This window comes from Neoarius graeffei, chromosome 5 (assembly GCF_027579695.1).
Source record: "Neoarius graeffei isolate fNeoGra1 chromosome 5, fNeoGra1.pri, whole genome shotgun sequence".
In the NCBI taxonomy this organism is placed as follows: Eukaryota; Metazoa; Chordata; class Actinopteri; order Siluriformes; family Ariidae; genus Neoarius; species Neoarius graeffei.
This window is the reverse complement of record NC_083573.1, coordinates 63894069-63907901: the sequence shown is the minus strand read 5'-3', so window position 1 is coordinate 63907901 and position 13833 is coordinate 63894069.

Here is a 13833-nt window from a genome sequence, read left to right as displayed (position 1 = left end):
ACATAGACACAGACAACCATTCACACCTACGGTCAATTTAGAGTCACCAGTTAACCTAACCTGCATGTCTTTGGACTGTGGGAGAAACCAGAGCACCCGGAGGAAACCCATGCAGACACGGGGAGAACATGCAAACTCCGCACAGAAAGGCCCTCGCCGGCCACGGGGCTCAAACCCGGACCTTCTTGCTGTGAAGCGACAGTGCTAACCACTACACCACCGTGCCGCCTCATGACATAATTGTTTTGCTCTATTTCAAGTTATTAACCACAATCTACAGTGCCTTGCAAAAGTATTCATCCCCCTTTGTGTTTGTCCTGTTTTGTTGCATTACAAGCAGGAATTAAAATGCATTTTTGGGGGGTTAGCACCATTTGATTTACACAACATGCCTACCACATTAAAGGTGAAAATTGTTGTTTTATTTTGACACAAAAAACAATATTTAAGATGAAAAAACAGAAATCTGCATTGTGCATAGGTATCCCCCCCCCCCAAAAAAAAGTCAATACTTTGTAGAGCCACCTTTTGCTGCAATTACAGCTGCAAGCCTCTTGAGGCATGTCTCTATTTTTAGAAGTTTTGATCATATTGATAACATTTTTGATGCATTTCGCCACCCGTAAGGAAGCCCACCTTGTCCCGTCGCATAAATCACCCGTCATTGTCAATATGATCACTGTCCACCATGTCTTCACACGCTACGCCAGCTTGAGTTCAATGATTTAATTAATGACTTTGCTTTCCAGAAAAGTAGGAAAGTGCCCTTGTAAGTTGACCCATGGCTGTCAAACTGAATGCGCAAAGCTGTGTGCCACTGCTCTTTGGGACATTACGTGTGTGAAAGGATGAAATGTTTCACATAGCCTAACATTTTGAGATTTATTTCTGAGAAGCAAGATATTTTTCTTTCTTTGTTATCGCTCTTTGTTTTCACAAGTTAAAAGTCGCCTGGATTCCAAAATGAAAATGAACGGTTATGTATCAAATGAATGTTCTTGTTCTGAATACTAAAGAAACTGTTGTAGGCCTAGGTTATGTTCTTGACATGTTGTTCATTGACTCACTCATTCAAAGGCTTCTTGAGGCTAAACTTTAGTTAACCAGACTTGTTAACCGTGATGTCTGATGGATTTTTTCACCATGCAATTGCCTATTTCACCATTGCTTTTTCTTGATTAAATAGGTGTTGATGGATATAAAGTTTTATCGTTCAATAGTATTTCTAATTGTGCCACTGTCATTATTTAAGTTTCTGTGTCTAGTTAGACAGGCACGTCTGAGGGGGTGAATTTGCTGAGCGCAGTTAACAACAGGCGGGGGTGGGTACTCGGGGGGGTGTCTGCCCAGGGCCTCGGCAAGGGTTAACACGGCCCTGTTCTTGTCATCACTCTGTACCACTATGTTGTCACCAGTTTCTGCATCTGGCTTTGAAGCCACTGGACAAATAACCCCTGAACCAAATTCAAATACCAGGCTTGTCCCACAATGGAAAGGCTGCTATTGAGAACCATAAATAAGATTCACAACCACTTTCAGAGAATATTTGTCAATATATTGACTTTTTTTCAAATACAGAGTGCCAGCAGTCTCCATTCCTGCCACTTCATGCTTTTCTTGATTGGCGTAATTTAGTAGACATTGTAGCTTGTAGCTTTCTGCAATCAACAGGCCAGTAATGATGAAGCAAAGAAAATCCAACTGGGAAGTGGATGTTCAACAACCAATGAGCAGGATTAAAAGACTTCCTTGGTCTGGAAGAGTAAAGAAGAGCAATGGATGAAAAAAAAGTGAAAAAAGGGTCGTGGGGTATCTAGTTCATATTAATGTCCACGGTTTTGGAATTAATTGTTCAAGGAGCAGATAGGGGTGCAACGATGAGCTGTCCACAAAGCTTTGGCCACGTAATGTGTGTGTAGCTGATTCAAGTGGTAGTGAGGGTAATGACAGAAATCTGAATGTGGTAGGATAATTAGCATTCTGGAAGCTAGCTAGTGAGTTAGATGAATGAGAACTTGTTGACAGGAAGAGCAGGGAGGGCAAGAGTGTAAAACACAAAGTGATGATCTGAAAAATGGAGCGGGGTTACAGTGATATCTCAAGGTAAAGACGATCAGTAGAATAACAGATCCAGAATGTTTCCCTTGTATATTGGAGAGCAGTTTTTGATGGTCAGGGAAGTTACATTCTCCAAAGAAATGAGGTCCAGTCAGGATGTGTATAAGAAGATACAGCTGGTTTCTTCTCTGTGCTAACATAAAAAGGGTTTGTTTAACAGCACTCATTGGACTGATCAACACACAGTACAATGGGAAAGTCCAAGGAGTTCAGTGCACATCTGAGAAAGAGGATCATACAACCCCGACTGTAAAAAAGTTTGAATGCTTTGTGAAGCATAAATAAAAACAGAATGCAATGATTTGCAAATCATTTTCAACTTATTTCCCATTCAATACAAGGACCAGATATTTAATGTTCAAACTGATCAATATCATTATTATTATTATTATTATTATTATTATTTGTAAATTGTAATGGACTGCATGCATTTAGACCCCAAAGCAGATAAAAAGACAGAAGCAGCAAGGAGAAGCCAGGAAGTATCACAGAGCTTGGAGAAGCAAAACTCTGGGTACAAGCTCTCAGACAGATTTGTGAATAAAACCAGAGGAAGATAGTGGAAATCAAGAAATGACTGGAGATGCTACCCCATTGCCAATGACTCCTAAAATCAATGAGGGAGAATGAGGGCCTGATCTCTCAACTTCAAGCAATGAACTTTGTGAGTCATGGTGAGGCTTGTGTGGGAGGTGTAAGCTTCACTGCACCTACAGATTCTGCTGAATAGAAAAAAAAAGATGTCTGCACTTTAGTAAACAAACTCAAGGGATTGTGGTTAAAAACCAGTTTAATCTAGCCTGCTCTACATATGATCTTCCTTACAAAGATAACAGAAGAAGAACATTTCCACTTACTGTACTGTTCAAATATCTGCCACTTACTGTTCAAACATCTCCCACTGACTGGAACTTTTGTGGTTTTATGATTAAATCATGCTTGACTGTTTAACTACAAAAGATACCAGTACATCCCATTATTTTTGTGATGGTTAGGATGCTTAGAACCTACGTTCTTATTATCTGTAGTATTTAGGCTTTCATTATAAAGAAGCCTTTCATGAGAGTTTATTTGTCAAACATTTATTTGCTCTTTTAGATATTATGCTTATTATAGTACGGGTTGATTTTTTTTATATGTATTTCTATATTTTTTATTTTGTAACCCAGCCAGGAAACACAGGTTTGAATAGAAAATGAATAATTACAGAGAATCACAATTGAAATAAAGTGCATAAATAATTCACTTAATTACCTACTAAAACATAAATGTAGTGATCATACAACTCAATGTTTTATTTTTATGTCTGATTTTATTTTGAAAACTGGAAGTTGCAATTTATTTTCACACAGAGTTTTGCAGTGTAGCTTATGAACAGGAGGGAGTGTCAGGTTAGCAGGTAACTTAAAGATGCAATTGTAGGGGAGAATGGGTGCATTGCAAACTGGCAAACAAATCTGAGTTATACTCTAAATCATAGTCAGGTGAAAGCAAGGGGTCAACTGAGGTACAGTCAGAGTGTCAAAGGCAGGGCAGTAAACAAAGTAGGGAATGAATGGAAGAATGGTCAAATTCAGGATAAGTCAGGATAAGGTGTATTCATGGGAGAGTCATCCCAGGGGAATAGTGAAGGCTAGTATCCTAGTATGCATTAAAATGGTGTGAGCTGAGTGGCAGAATGTTTTAGTGGATTTTGCACATACTCTGCCCAAGGGAGAAACTGAGCCCAATCCCTTGGATTCTCTAGGCAGAATACTCTTAAGAAGTACCCTATTTCTTGGTTGGCCCACTGTACCTGACCATTGGATTGCGGATGGTGGCCAGAGGTCAGGCTTTCTGATATGCCCAGTTTGTCGATGAATTTGAGCCATAACCTGAATGTAAATCGAGGGCCCTGGTCACTGACTATGTCTTCAGGGATGCTAAAGTACTGGAAGAGTTGGAAAAAGATCAGTTCTGCTGTTTCTAGTGCTGCAGATAGATCAGGCAATGGGATGAGCCTGATGGACTTGGAAAACTGGTCTATGATCACCATGATGATAGTGTGGCCTTGTGATTTGGGCAGATCTGTGATGAAGTCGATTGCCAGGTGAGACCAAGGGCATTGGGGTGTGGGGAGTGGCATGTTCTGTCGCCAGTATTTTGTCTTGAGTAACTGATAGGTATATTGGCTGTTGGGGTGTCCTGTGGCTGGTGAGGAATGTGCCCAGGTGATGAGGTGGCCCTGGAGTCTTGGTGGAACATGCTTTAAATCAGGGGGGCAAGCCTCCAGAAGGTGACAGGGCTGAGCTCATGCCAGTTCCTTGTCTATGTCCCATATGAGATCATTGATGAAACACTTGGAGGGTAGAAAGGGTGTGGTTTCTTGGTCATTGGTAGTGGAAGAGTGTATCCTAGACAGGGTGTCTGCCTTTGTATTCTTGGAACCAGGTTGGTATGCAATTGTAAACTGGAACCAGGTGAAAAAGAGAGCCCCCTTGATGGATGTGTGGCCCCCTTAAGCCAGTATCTCCACTCTTCTAAGGCCAGCTTGATGGCCAAAAGTTCCCACTTCACAATGTTGTAGCTCTGTTCTGCTGGTGTGAGTTTTCTGAAAAAGAATGTCACTGGATGTAGTTTGGGTTTTTTCCCAAAGTGTTGGGACAATACTGTGCCTACTCCTGACTTGGAGGCATCAACTTTTATGGTGAAGGGCTTTGTGGGGTCTGGGTGTTTGAGAATGGGGGCCAAGGTGAAGGCAGACTTGAACTGAGTGAATGTGTCCTCTGCCCCCTGGTTGCATCAGAGGCATTTGGGCCCTTTCTTTAGTAGGGGTGTGAGGGGAGCAGAGATAGAGCTGAAGCTCTGGATGAAGCACCGGTAAAAATGTGCAAAACCCAAGAATCACTGGAGCTCCTTAACAGTTGTGGAGGTTGGCCATGGCATCATTGCTAATATCTTCGGTCCATGCTGATTCCCTTAGCACTGATCACTTAACCCAGGAATGCTATTTGTTGTTTATGGAATTCACATTTCTATGCCTTAATATACAGGTGATTTTTCGAGCACTGCCTTTACATGTTCCACATGGCTCTCCTCATTCAGAGAGTAGATGAGGATGTTGTTGATGTATGTGATGATGTAGTGGCTGAGCATGTCATTGATGAGACACTGAAATATGCTGAGTGCACAAGATAGTCCATAAAGCACTATGCAATACTCGAAATGGCCAGAAGTGGTGCTCAATGCTGTTTTCCACTCATCCCCTTCCTGAATGTGTACCAGATTGTAGGCACTTCTGAAGTCAAGTTTTGTGAAAATTCATGCTGAGTGCAACTACTCCAGGGCTGAAGGGACCAGGGGTAGAGGGTAGGGGCATTTAACTGTGACCTGATTGAGGCCCTTGTAATCAATGCATGGCCTGCTACCGCCTCCTTTTTTTTCCTTACAAGAAAAGCCCTGCTGATGCAGGTGATATAGATGGATAGATATAACCTTGTTGCAGTGCCTCTTGTATGTATTCCTCCATTACTTTTTGTTTGGAGATTGCAAGTGGATAAATATGACAATGTGAAGGTGTGGTGCCTGGGGGGAGGTCAGTGGCACAGTCGTATGGACAATGGGGTGGTAGCCCACTGGCATACTGTGGTAGCATACTGGGATGTGAATGGTGCTACTGGGCTCAGGGCTGTTCACTGAGGTGGAGGCAAGTGTGTTCTCAGGCAGACAGAGACAATACTGTTGGCAGAAAGGTGACCATTGGAGGATCTCCCTGCTTTGCTAGGAGATGTGAGAATCATGGATCTGTAGGCAGGGAAATCCTAGAATGACAGCTTGGTTTAGGGGGCAGGTGACAAAAAGTGAGATGGTTTCCTTGTGTAAGGCACTGACCTAAATCTCCAGGAGCTGTGTGCATGTGATGATGAACACCTCCCCAGTGGGTCCATCATCAATGGCCTTGAGGCTTACTGGCTGCAGGAGTTCCTGCATGGGTAACTGGAGCCTCTGGATGATCTCACAGTCAATGAAGTTGCCTGTGGCCCTGGAGTCTATCAAGGCAGAGAGAACAGGGGAAGATTCTGAGAGGTTTAACAACATATTTAACTTGAGGGATTGGTGTTGTGGGGAGGTAATAGGACTCGCCAGAGGAGAGGTTGAAGTGTTTGAAGCTCCTTCTGTGTCGACCTGTCTCCTTGGGCCTAGGGGCTGGATGGGACAGTGAGCTAATAGATGGTCAGCTCCTCCACAGTAAAAGCACAAGCCTTCTCTGTACCTCGGCTCATGCTCGTAAGCTGGAACACAAGTGTCAGAAATCTCCATGGGCATGGGAGGCACAGTGACCAGAGCACTCGTTGAGAAACCTTACAGTGATGGCCTGTTCTGGAGGAGGTTATCTAACCTGATAGCTAGGTCAATGAGCAAATCCAGCAATTGCTGTTCATTATGGCAAGCCAGCTCAGTTAAAATTATGGGATTGAGTCCTTGATGAAAGGTGGCTTTCAGTGTCGTCTCATTCCACTCACTCTCAACAGCGAGAGTATTGAACTCCAGAGCATATTCAGCTACTCTCCTTTCCCCTTGTTGTAGTTAGGAATCTCTCACCAATCTCCATGCCCTCATACCGATAATTGAACCCTCACTTAAACAGGTGGATAAAATGCTCATATGAAGTTGTGAGCTCACTGCCCCTCTCCCACACAGTGTTAGCCCAAAGGAGTGCCTTGCCAGTAAGCAGGCTGATAAACTGTGTAATTTTTTGCTGGTCAGTGGTACCTGTCTGTGCCATGAAGAAGAGTGAGTACTGTAGCTGAAAGCCTTTACATTCTGATACTTCCTTGGAGAATTTATCCAGTCTGGGCACGAGTGTAGGAGCACTGGGTTGAGGTGTGGAATGCATTAGGAGTTACCTAGAATACACCTAGTGGTGACGTATTCTGTCAGGTTAGCAGGCAACTTATGGATGCAGTCACAGGGGAGAATGGGTGAGTTGAAAACTAGCAAACAAATCCAAGTTGTAATCCAAACTGTAGTCAGGGAAAAGCAAGGGGTCAAGCAAGGCACAGTCAGAGTGTCAAAGGCAGGGCAGTAAACAAAGTAGGAAACAAACATAAGAATGGTCAAAGTCAGGAAAAGTCAGCAAGGGATAACAAGGCTCAGTATGTTCGGGTACTTGCACACTGAGCAATACTTCGCGGTGAGCACATGGAGGGAGTGTTCTTAAGTAGTGTGTAGTGATTGAGTGCAATGAGGAGCAGGTGTAGCAGTAATCAGAATTCAGGAGAGGGAGGGTAGTGTGGTGCTTGTTGGTAGTTGTAGTCCATGGTGGCCATGTTTGGAGGCTGCCACAAACTCCAGGCTTTCCCATCATGCATGACAAGGAGTGCGAGAGAAGGTTTTCAGCAGGCACCATGTTAATCCCCATGAGCTACTGCATGTGAAGTTAGAATTGCTGAAAAGTTAAGATATATTGTAAGTTGAGAAAGATGATGAAGTTGAGATGTTAGTACCTTATAGAGCAAGAATTTCTTTTTGCATTTGGAAGCTGTTATTCAACCAGAGTGCTTGATTTACTGTGTTTTATTTGTCTCCTGTCTCTGTAAGCAAGCAGTTTGGATCTGTTAACTGAATGTTAATGTGATGTTATTTCAAGGGATTTGAAATGTTATTCATGTACCGGTATTAATCACTCTGAACCTATGAGTCCCACATTTATTGTCATTGTGACTGCAAAATTTATTGTACTGAACATAACTGATGAAGTGTAAGTTTTATAACAGTAATGATTTTCACAAAGAGATAATGCTAAGTTCTTTGTCACTCATTCATGCAAGTTAATGCTCAGTGCTTTGTCACTCATTCCTTGTTTTGTTGTAAATCCTTTTTGAGCAGTATTTTGGTAAGTGAAATGCATATTTGTTACCATTACATATAGTAGTAACTATTATTACATATGGTTAAAGTGCAAAGATGTATTTTGTTTTATAGAAACCACGTTTGATACACGGTTGATAGATTTACTGATGCAGACCTTGACATTATGCATCATGTTGGTGCTATTGCCAATGTATATTCTTCTGAAAGACATACAGGGATTACACATTCATTTTTTTTCTGAGCTTAAAGGCATGGCCAAGCTTAGTGGAAAGCTATTCAAGCAGATTTTTGCATGATGAGCTAATTAGGATAAATTACTTTGTTGGTGAACAGAAGCTAGAGGATAAGGTAGTTGGAGAAGCAGCTCCAATCCTGCAACCAAGTGAACAAGCTGTAGTGACCCGCTCCATACCTGCATCTAAGAAAGACCCTGTTGTGGGGGAGTTAGACTTTAAGTGTTAAGGTTTTGCTGGGAATCAAACCCGGGTCACTGGTGTAGTAATCCAGCAAACCCCCACTAGGCCACCAGGGGAATGACTGAAGTGCAGAGGAGTGAGGCGAAAGTAGAGTACAAAACAGTTTATTGTCAATGCTCAGAAGTTCAAAAATCCAAAGCAAAAAATAACAAAAGTAAAATCCAAATGCTCAGAAGATACAAGGGAAAATAAAACATCCAAAAGTTCAAAGTCAAAAAATCCAAAAACCAGAAAAGAAGAGGCAAACATCCAAATGCTCAGAAGATCCAAAAATGGCAAATACAAAGTCCAAAAAGTCCACAAGAAAGCAAAATACGAAAAAACACAAGGACATAGGCAAGGTACACGGAACAGAGGTTACTAGCCATGAACAGCACAAAGACTCAGTGACTAGAGACCAAACTAAGGAAGTATATATACCCATGGTAATTAAGAAACTAGGTGGGGCAGAACATAAAGAACAGGTGGGGCAAAAGGCACATGAAAACAAAGGCTGTCAAAACAAACACAAAACACAGAAACAATAGTGGCCTCTAGCAGTCAAAACAAACATAACAAGACAAAGAAATAATAGCGGCCTCTAGATGTCAAAACAAACATAACAAGACAAAGACATAACAGCGGCCTCTAGAGGCCAAGACAGTCCCAAGTCCTAACAGGACCCCCCAAGGAGCGTCTCCTGACATTCCTAGGGCGATCAGGATGGGCCAAATGGAAGTCCCGACAAAGTTCTTTATTTAACATGTCCCGAGAGGGTACCCAACAGCACTCCTCAGGGCCATAGCCCTCCCAGTCCACTAGGTATTGAAGCCCGCCATGGACCCGGCGGGAGTCCAGCAGGCGGCATACAGTGAACACGGTCTGACCCTGGAGGATGCGGGGAGGCGGGGGATTCCTAGGGGCAGGGGCATAAGAGGACGACAGTACGGGCCACAACAGGGATACATGGAATGTGGGGTTGATCCTTAGAGTCCTGGGCAACTGGAGCCGGTAGGCGACAGGGTTCACCCTGCGCACAACCTTGAAGGGGCCAACATAGCAAGGGGCAAGCTTGCGATTCTCCACCCTCAGAGGAAGGTCCTTGGTGGACAGCCAAACCCGCTGCCCAGGGTGGAAAATGTGGGCAGGCCTTCTATGGCGGTTGCCCTGAGTCTGGTTGGCCCTGGAAGTCTGGATGAGGGTCCTCCTAACCTTGTTCCAGGTCTTGCGACACTGTCTCACGCACTGGTTGACCGAGGGCACCCCAGCGTCCTCTTCCTGTTCCGGAAACAGAGGTGGCTGGAACCCGAATTGGCAATGGAACGGCGACAACCTGGTGGACGATGACTGCAGGGTGTTGTGGGCGTACTCCACCCATGGCAGCCAGGTGCTCCATGATGTCGGGTTATCCAACACCAAGCCTCGCAGGGTGGTTTCCAGGTCCTGGTTGAGCCTCTCAGTCTGGCCATTGGACTGGGGGTGGAACCCAGAGGAGAGGCTGGCAGTGGCCCTGATGAGCTTGCAGAACCCCCACCACACTCGGGAGGAGAACTGGGGCCCCCGGTCTGAGATGATGTCCTGTGGGAGCCCAAAGACATGAGTAAATATTAGTTTGGCTGTTTCAAGGGCAGATGGGAGTTTGCACAGCGGTATGAAGCGGCAGGCCTTAGAGAATCTGTCGACTATGACCAAAATGACAGTGTTACCTTGTGAGTCTGGAAGGCCCGTGATGAAGTCGACCACCACATGGGACCAGGGACGCCAGGGAATGAGCAGAGGATGCAGGAGGCCCTGGGGATGCTGTCGTGGGTTCTTGCTTCTGGGGCACACATCACAGGACAGGACAAATGACCTCACTTCCTTCTCCATGCTTGGCCACCAGAAGCGTCTTTTCAAGAAGTCCAGGGTCCTCCGAGCTCCCGGGTGGGCGGTGAGAGGGGACAAGTGACTCCACTGGAGAACCTTGGCCCGGGCTTGACATGGGACGTACAAGAGGCCCGGTGGCCCCATCCCAGGACTGGGGTCCTGGCGTTGAGCTTGTCGGATGGCCTCCTCAACACCCCAGCAGACAGGGGCCACAATCCAGGACACAGGGATAATAGGCCCAACTTCACTTTCCCTGTTGGTGGAAGAGAACAGCCTGGAAAGCACGTCAGGTTTGGTGTTCTAAGAGCCGGGGCGGTACGATAGGGTGAAGTTGAACCGACTGAAAAACAAGGCCCACCTAGCCTGTCGTGGATTAAGTCTCTTGGCTTGCTGGAGGTACTCCAGGTTTTTGTGGTCTGTACAAACCAGGAATGGATGTTGCACTCCCTCCAGCCAGTGCCTCCACTCCTCAAGGGCCAGTTTAACCGCGAGCAGTTCTTGATCCCCCACATCATACCGGGACTCCGCAGGACTCAGGCGGTGGGAGAAGTATGCGCAGGGGTGCAACCTTCCATCCGAGTGTTGAGAGAGGACCGCGCCGACACCACTGTCCGAGGCGTCCACCTCAACGATGAAGGGTTGCGATGTGTCAGGGAGTAGAGGTCTGCGCGGGTCGGATTTTTCAGTCCCGCTCCCGCCCGCGCCCGCATTGTGCAGTCCCACTCCCGCTCGCACCCGCAAAGAATTATGATTTTCAGTCCCGCTCCCGCCCGCGCCTACAAAAAAATTATGATTTTCAGTCCCGCTCCCGCCCACGCCTGCCATATTTTGTCCCGCTCCCACCCGCAAATCCCGCATGATGCAGACATTCGCGTTATTTCTCAGGAAAGTTCTTGTCTTGACACAGCGTGATAGTGCCCCGCCCCCTACTTTGAGTGGATTTCAGCATAAATATCTACAGCTCACGTTTTTATTATTTACCTTGTTTCAGAATTCAGTATGTACTATCTCTAATAATAATAATAATTAGTGCTGTCAAACGATTAAAATATTTAATCGCGAATCACACATTTTTATCATATGAGAAACCATTGTAATTCTCTGATCAGCATAAACAAGTGAATGGGCTTGCTTTGTACCAATGGTGGGGTTTTTTTTGTTTTTTTTATTGCAAAGCAGAGCTAATAAGAGAAGTGAATTGATTTACTGCTTGAGTTAGTCTACAACTTTAGTCAGAGAGACATGTTACACAGTGACGGTAGGCTTTACTCAATGCTATCCCAGAAATCCTTCCTGTAATATGCAAATTTGGCCGCCTCTGATTGGACAGCCAAATTTGCATATTACAGGAAGGATTTCTGGGATAGCATTGAGTCAAGCCTACCGTCACTGTGTAACATGTCTCTCTGACTAAAGTTGTAGACTAACGCAAGTCGTAAATCACTTCACTCATGGTTCTCTTACTAGCTGGGTGTGAACTGCGAGTCATTAGAGTGATCAAAGGATTTCCCGTTAGGGTGATCAACGGCAAATTTAAGATGCCATTCCTCTGGCAATCTGACTCTCTCTGCAAATTTAGGCATCTTAAAATGTTTTTATTAATGCCAAATAAAATATCTAGCACAAATTATATATGATAGAAATAAATTAATAATTTATACGTTATTTCAAACAAATTTTTAGTTAGCGGGACTGCAGCTTATCACCGCTCCCGCCCGCACCACATATGTGCACTCCCGCTCCTGCCCGCGCACGCATATGTGCACTTCCGGTCCCGCCCGCACCCGCAATGAGCTTTCAAAATTTGTCCCGCGCTGCACTGCTTTGCGGCGGGTCCCGCGAGTCCCGCGGGACTCCTGCGGGAGTGCAGGGCTCTATCCGGGAGGACCAGAATGGTTGCCATGCAGAAGCGGTGCTTGAGGTCCTTGAACGCCTTTTCCGCCTGAGGAGACCAGACATAAGATCCACCTGTCTTTTTGGTGAGGTCCGATATGGGCGCTGCTACAGTACTGAAGTTCCTGACAAACTTACGGTAGAAGTTAGCAAATCCTAAGAACCGCTGAACTTCTTTAACGGACTTGGGAGTGGGCCAGTCCCGGACGGCCAGGGTCTTGGCTGGATCCATCTGGAGTTGTCCCGTCCATACAATAAAACCCAGAAAGGAGACCTCGGGGACATGAAACTCACATTTCTGGGCGTTAGTGAACAGATTGTTCTGTAGCAGCCTCTGGAGAACCTGGCGGACGTGGTGGCGATGCTCCTGCAAGGTCTTGGAAAATATCAGAATGTCGTTGAGGTAGACAAAAACGTATTGGTTGATCATATCCCTCAAGACGTCGTTGATAAGGGCCTGAAAAACTGCTGGTGCATTGGTGAGTCCGAAGGGCATCACTTGGTACTCATAGTGCCCTGACGGGGTGTTAAAGGCAGTCTTCCACTCATCTCCCTGTCGGATACGGATGAGATGGTATGCATTCCGTAAATCCAACTTGGTGAAGACAGTAGCGCCTTGGAGCAGGTCGAACGCTGTGGACATCAGCGGAAGGGGATAGCGGTTGCGTACAGTGATCTTGTTCAGGCCCCTGTAGTCAATACATGGTCGGAGCCCCCCATCCTTCTTGCCGACAAAGAAGAAGCCGGCACCAGCAGGTGAGGTGGAGGGTCGAATGAACCCAGTGGCCAGGGTGTCCTTGATGTATTCCTCCATGGCCTTGCGTTCTGGCTGAGAGAGGGAAAACAGTCTGCCCTGTGGAGGGGTAGCCCCAGGGAGCAAGTCGATGGCACAGTCGTAGGCACGGTGCGGAGGAAGAACGGCGGCCCTACTCTTGCTGAAAACTTCTTTCAGATCCCAGTACTCTGTGAGAACTTGAGATAACTCGGTGAGATCAGGAGGCTCGGCAGGAGACACAGGAGAGCTAGAGAGCAGACAAGAGGCATGGCATGCAGGGCCCCATTCCACAACCTGGCTTGTTACCCAGTCTATGCGAGGGTTGTGGTGGGTAAGCCAAGGAAGGCCTAGAATCACTGGGAACTCTGGTGAATGAATCAGGTGCAGGGATATTTTTTCTTTGTGACCTTGAAACTGGAGAAGTTACTTGGGTGACTCTTCCATCACCTAAAGCTTGGCCATCCAGGGCAGACACAGACAGTGGGACTTCAAGAGGTGCAGTAGGGACATTGATTCTTCGGGCGAAGTGAACATCCATAAAGTTTCCAGCTGCCCCGGAGTCTAACAAGGCCTGGCAAGAGTGGACGGACTCACCCCAGGAGATGGAGACTGGGGTGTAGACTCCTTGGCCAGGAAGTTCAGGAGAGAGGATAGGCCCCATCACAACCCTCCCTCGGCTGGATGGGGTGGTCCTTTTCCCGAGAGCTCGGGACATGATGCTCGGAAATGGCCAGGCTTGCCACAGTAGATGCAGCACTTGTCCCTCCTTCTGCGCTCCCTCTCAGATGCGGAGAGACGAGTACGGCCCACTTGCATGGGCTCCGGACAGTCACTGGAGGAGGTAGACGGACTCCAGGTTGAGGCAGGGGAAGC